We start from the raw sequence: 5715 nt of genomic DNA, 5'->3' as shown, positions 1-5715 counted from the left end.
CAGAGTTTCCATCTACTATTGTGACATCAGCCATGTTGATGCTGAAGTTCCATGTCTCGCCTTCATCCCCTTGAACTGCAAGAGCAGTTTCATTGTTGATGTTGACGTTGTTTGCTGCGGTTTGATTTTGAGGGACCAGTTGTCTCTCAAGGTTGACAGTTGCAGCAGCTGCAGCAGGAGTGGATGATGATGAAGTGGTTCGGAAGGGATATTGGTGACCTTCCCTTCTTGGCTTCGAACACTCCTTGGCAAAGTGACCAAGTTCGCCACAGTTGTAGCATTTTACTTTGTTTTTATCAAAGCCGAACTTGGATTTGTTGTTTATTGAGAGGGCCTGACCTGTTTTCTTCGTCCACTTTCTGGCCCTTCGGAACGCACTGCCAAGAGCCCACATAATGTCTATGCGTTCCATATCATCTTCGTCAAGCTGTTCATAGTCATCACTGTCCAGATGACTATTTCCTAGCTTACCCGCCACCATTAAACTGTAGGACTCAATTATCGTGCCTAGAGTTGCCATGTGTTCTTTGGCAACCTCCACTGTTACTGTTCCCAAGCCTTCAGTATTCAACGTTGCTTTCTCCGTTGACTTGGGTCCGGAGTTAGTACTTGAGTTTCCAGAAGTTGATGGTGGGACGGAAGATCTCGTTTCAGTCCCCTTTGATTGATTTGACGTTGAGGAGACAAAAGCGGTCTTCATCGGAGCATGATCAGTTGAATCTGACATAGGAGGTTTTGACATGTAGAGTGATTTGTCAGAAGTTGATCTCGGTTTTCTGGAGGAGGCTCTTAGTTCAGCCTCTTCTTGTCTGATTTCTTTAATAAAATCAGACAGGAGAATCGTCTCCAGCTGATGACTTCTTCTCATTACTGTCAGGAAGGTGTTCCAGCTGGTTGGAAGTCCTTGAGCAAGACATCTAACCTTTTCAGTCCCTGTTGTTTTGACATTATAGGACTTGAGTTCTGACATTAGATGATAGAATCTCGACAGTAACGATTCAATGTCTTCTCCCGATTCTGGACCAAACAAATCAAATTCACGCTTGAGCTCCCGTGCGTGAATTTCTCTAAGTGAGTCAGATCCTTCACATCGTTCAACCAGTGCGTTCCAAAGAGTTGACGCTGTTGTAAACTGGTTAAACTGATGGAAGAGATCGCTTGAAAGTGCTTGTGACAGTAACGAGAAGGCTTTCTTCTCAGCATCAAAGGCTATCCTTTGATCTTCAGACAGCCTAAAGTAACTCAAAGTCTCACCATCATCATTTGTCGGATGCACCCAAGTTGTCTGAACAGCTTCCCAAAGTCCAGGATTCACACCTGTTATATGAATTTGAAATCTTGTCTTCCAGGTTGTAAAATCGTTTAAAGTCATTAGCTTTGGTGGCTTGTTATAGCTTCCCGATTCAGAGTCACTTTCGAGAATCGATTGAATCCTCTTGTTGGTACTCGAACTTGCAGCCATCTTTGTTTCTTTGCTTTAACGTTGAACTGTTGATCGAATGGGTTTGATTCGATCGGATGAGTGACCTATTCGATCGAATGTGTTCTGGTTCGATCGAATGTCTCTCTGAAATGCTGATCTGTAAGTTATTCGATCGAAAGTGAATCTGGTTCGATCGAATGGGTTGAGAGGTTCGATCGAAAGAGTTTCTGGTTCAATCGAACGGGTTCTGACAGTCGAATAAGACAAAGATCGAATCGGCGGATCGAATAAAAGACTTATTCGATCGAATGGTGACTAATTCGATCGAACGAACAAATCTGGTTCGATCGAATGAACTAGGAGTAATTCTCGGCGGGAAAAAACTGATTCGGTCAAAGTTTAAACTTGTTCGATCGAATAGGAAGGCTATTCGATCGAATGAGTTCCAAAAATAGACACGTTCGATCGGAAAATCTGGAAATTCCAAAATTAGAAGATTTTGACGGATTTTCGAATTTTGAATCAAAAACACAAATCTTGGAAGATCAAGAAGCAACTTAAGATCAAAATATGACTTTTAACACAAAAGCAACTTAAGACCAACCAAAAAACGGATCAAAACCACCAAAAATACGAAGAACACGAAGAACGCGAGGAACGTTCTTGACGAAACTCGAACTTTTAACACACAATTCTAAGTCCAAAACACCAAAGTATGACAATTTTAACAGTTTTTGACAAGAACACGACGAACACCAAGATCAAAAACACCAAAAATTCGGAATTTTCCGGCAAAAATTACGATTTTCGCGAGAAAAACACGAATTTTACCACGAATCTAACGTGAATCTAGAACCAAAGGCTCTGATACCACTTTGTCGGACCGGTGCGGGACACGGTTTCCCAACGATTCACGGGGCAACGTGTTAGAGTGCGGAATCCTCTAACACGGCGATTCGGTGGTGATCAACAACGCACGGTTACGATTCCTAAGACGGTTTGACACCTAGGGACGGAGGAAAAGACCGACACGACGAAGATGGGCAGAGAGGATTTTCGGCAGTAGCAGGTTCGTGACTGTGTGTAATGTGTGCTCTCCCTTGTGAAATTTCCTAAGTTTCGTTTATATATCGTATACTGATTCGATCGAATGAGTATCTCATTCGATCGAATGAGTCCTAGTTCGATCGAATCAGTCACTGATTCGATCGAATCAGTTTCTTTTGACATTTTCAGTCCGTTAACTTGGTTTCACGATCGTTATTTTCATATCGAACCATCCTGATAGAACTGGGGACATACACATGACATTTCATGTCCTAACAACTAGCCCATTCGCTAATTCATTCGTTACCTTAGGTTAGCGAATCACTTCCTGATTCGTTACATTTAGCGTATCAAAATATGATTCGTGGCTTGATTCGTTAAATATGCATAACGAAGGGATGATTCGTTACAGAGTGCGGAAGCGAATTAGGTTAGTGAACCAGAAGCTAGTTCGATAAAGAATCACCTAGTTCGTTATCCATAAATAACGAATTAGATTCTAATTAAAAAATCTTTTATCTAATTTTAAATTAAATAATTAAATGAATTAAATAATTAAATAAAATAAATAAATTAGGTTATCGAGAATCTTTTTATCCCGACAACCAAATACCTTAAAAACGTTTCATTTTCCGAAACATAACTTAAAATAATATGTACAAAGAAAAACGAAAATATTTTTTGTATTTTATAAAAAAATAAAGAATGTATTTACAAAAGAATATCCGAACAATTAAAAATAGACAATCTTTTTGTGTTTTTCAATGATTTGTCAAAAACAGTACATATTGTTTTTTTTGTATTTTTGTCAAGTTTGAGCAGAGAATCATATTGACCAAATTGCCCTTCCATCACAGTTTTATATTTTAGCGATATTATGAATGGCGATAAGTCGTTCATTGGTATTGTTATCCACATAAATCTAATAACACACATTCAAGTATTTTTGTGATATGATTAATTTGTTCAATTAAAGCACAAAATATCAGAAACTATCAGCCTCTTATCTCGGTTCAAGCTTAATTTGATTTTTGCCAAATCACCCCAACTTGACTTAAACCATTATATTGTTGATTAAAATTTTTGATACCAATTTTGAAATTTTGAGCAATGCATCAAGTTTCCTTTACTTTGAGTGAGTATGCACGAGTCCATCCGTTTCTTATTGGTATTAAGACGCACTCAAGGGAGGAACGATTGTATGATTAACAGCGGATTTTGATCAAGTCAGTAATTTAGATTGTACGAAGTACAGCGGTGATCAAGTTTAATGACTTTGGGTTTGCTTCTTGAAAGCGAGTGAAATATTCATGCTTATGAATACCCAGATGATTAAACCACATAAAGATTCATAGTGTCCAGAATCCTAACGCTTGTTATTTGCTTTATTTTATTTTTGAGTGATCAACAAATATATGGCTTGAGTATGACTGGTTATTACATTCTGCCATCCTCATCGAGACTTTTGCAAGAGACTAACACCTCTTTCAATTTGGCGTTTCTTTATGTTTATATCACATACTTTACTCTACTGGGTTGTTTTAAGACCTACCAATGCACCAATGCAATTAAGCACACAGTCTTTTAAGCTTACTTTTTGCTGGATTTGGGGTCAAGATAATCAATGTACTATCATGTTCTCTTTTTGCTTCAAAAACTCAAAATTTTGAGGAGCATAAAATAAAGAAAAAATAAATTTAATCGCCCCAGTTAACTTAAGTTTATAAATAAATGGCTATCCATCAATTCACAAGTGAATAATAGGACCAAGACATGCACGCATGCTTCACAAACTTAAATAACCGACATAATTTTCACCGAAAATAAAAATAGAATGCTTAATGAATGCCCCAAATACTTTTCATTTGTCAGATAAATGGCTAACCCGATGATTTCAAGAAATTATCAGGACCAAACATATACAAGTATATGTCCTTCGAAATAGAAGCAAATGACATAATTTTCAGCGATCATAAGCGAAAACTTTTTGGTTTTTCTCTTTACAAACAAAAACACAATATTTTTGTCTTTTTCAATTTTCTTATAAACAAAATAAACTTCACAATCTTTTTGGATTTTTGGATTTTTCTGTACAAAACATAAATCACATTCTTTTTGGTTTTTCAAAATTTTAAAATGTTTTTGGTTTGTCTTAATATTTAAAAGAAAAACATTAAAGAACAGAAATCACAATATTTTTGAATTTTGAAATTTTTTAATGTTTTTGGATTTTATTTATACAAACGAAAAACACACTCTTTTTGTATTTTCTAGATTTTCACCCCCTAAAATCAAAATAAATTTTAAAAGAAAAATATGACAGAAAATAAAGATAGTCATCCTTGTTTAAGGATATCAGCGAGGGTCTTCAATCCGTTTAAATCAAGCAAAAACTTAAAACGCGTTTTCTCAAAAGCTTTAGTTAACAGATCGGCTTTCTGAAAATCAGTGTGTACTTTCTCAAGATCAATCAACTTCTTCTCAAAGAAATCCCGTATAAAGTGGTATCGAATTTCGATATGTTTCGTTTTCGAATGTTGTACGGGATTCTTTGTGATAGAAATTGCAGCAGAATTATCAATCAAAATAGAAGTAGTAAGAAACTTCAAACCGTAGTCGCGAAGATGTTGTTGTATCCACAAAACCCGGGAACAACAACTCGAGGCTGCAACATACTCAGCTTCGGCGGTTGAAGTGGAGACCGTTGTCTGCTTCTTACACTACCAGGAAACAAGCCGGTTTCCTAAAAATTGACATCCCGCTGTAGTAGACTTGAAATTTATCTTGCATCCTCCATAATCTGAGTCTGAGTAGGCAGTAAGATCGAAAGTACCATCCTTGGGGTACCACAAGCCGATGTCTGGATTTCCCCTTAAATACAGAAGAATTCTCTTGACTGCAGCTAGGTGAGTCACTCGTGGACTTGCTTGATACCTAGCACAAAGAAACACAGCAAACATAATATCAGGGCGAGAAGCCGTTAAATACATTAAAGAACCGATCACGGCACGATAGAGGGTAGGATTAACGGAATCCTCCAATTCATCCGGTGATAAATTGTGCCCTACTGGAAGAGGAGTAGAAGGAATTTTTCCGGCAGAAATCTTGAATCGGCTCAAGACGTCGTTCAGATACTTAGTCTGGTGAATAAATATTCCGTGAGCAGACTGGTGAACCTGCAACCCTAAAAAGAAATTCATCTCTCCCATCGAGCTCATCTCGAACTTTGTTTGCATGGACTTCTC

The sequence above is a fragment of the Bidens hawaiensis genome, unplaced genomic scaffold, assembly GCF_021521415.1.
Source record: "Bidens hawaiensis isolate Kalapana, Puna unplaced genomic scaffold, B.hawaiensis_p1.1 tig00000295_1, whole genome shotgun sequence".
In the NCBI taxonomy this organism is placed as follows: domain Eukaryota; kingdom Viridiplantae; phylum Streptophyta; class Magnoliopsida; order Asterales; family Asteraceae; genus Bidens; species Bidens hawaiensis.
This window is presented reverse-complemented; position numbering follows the sequence as displayed.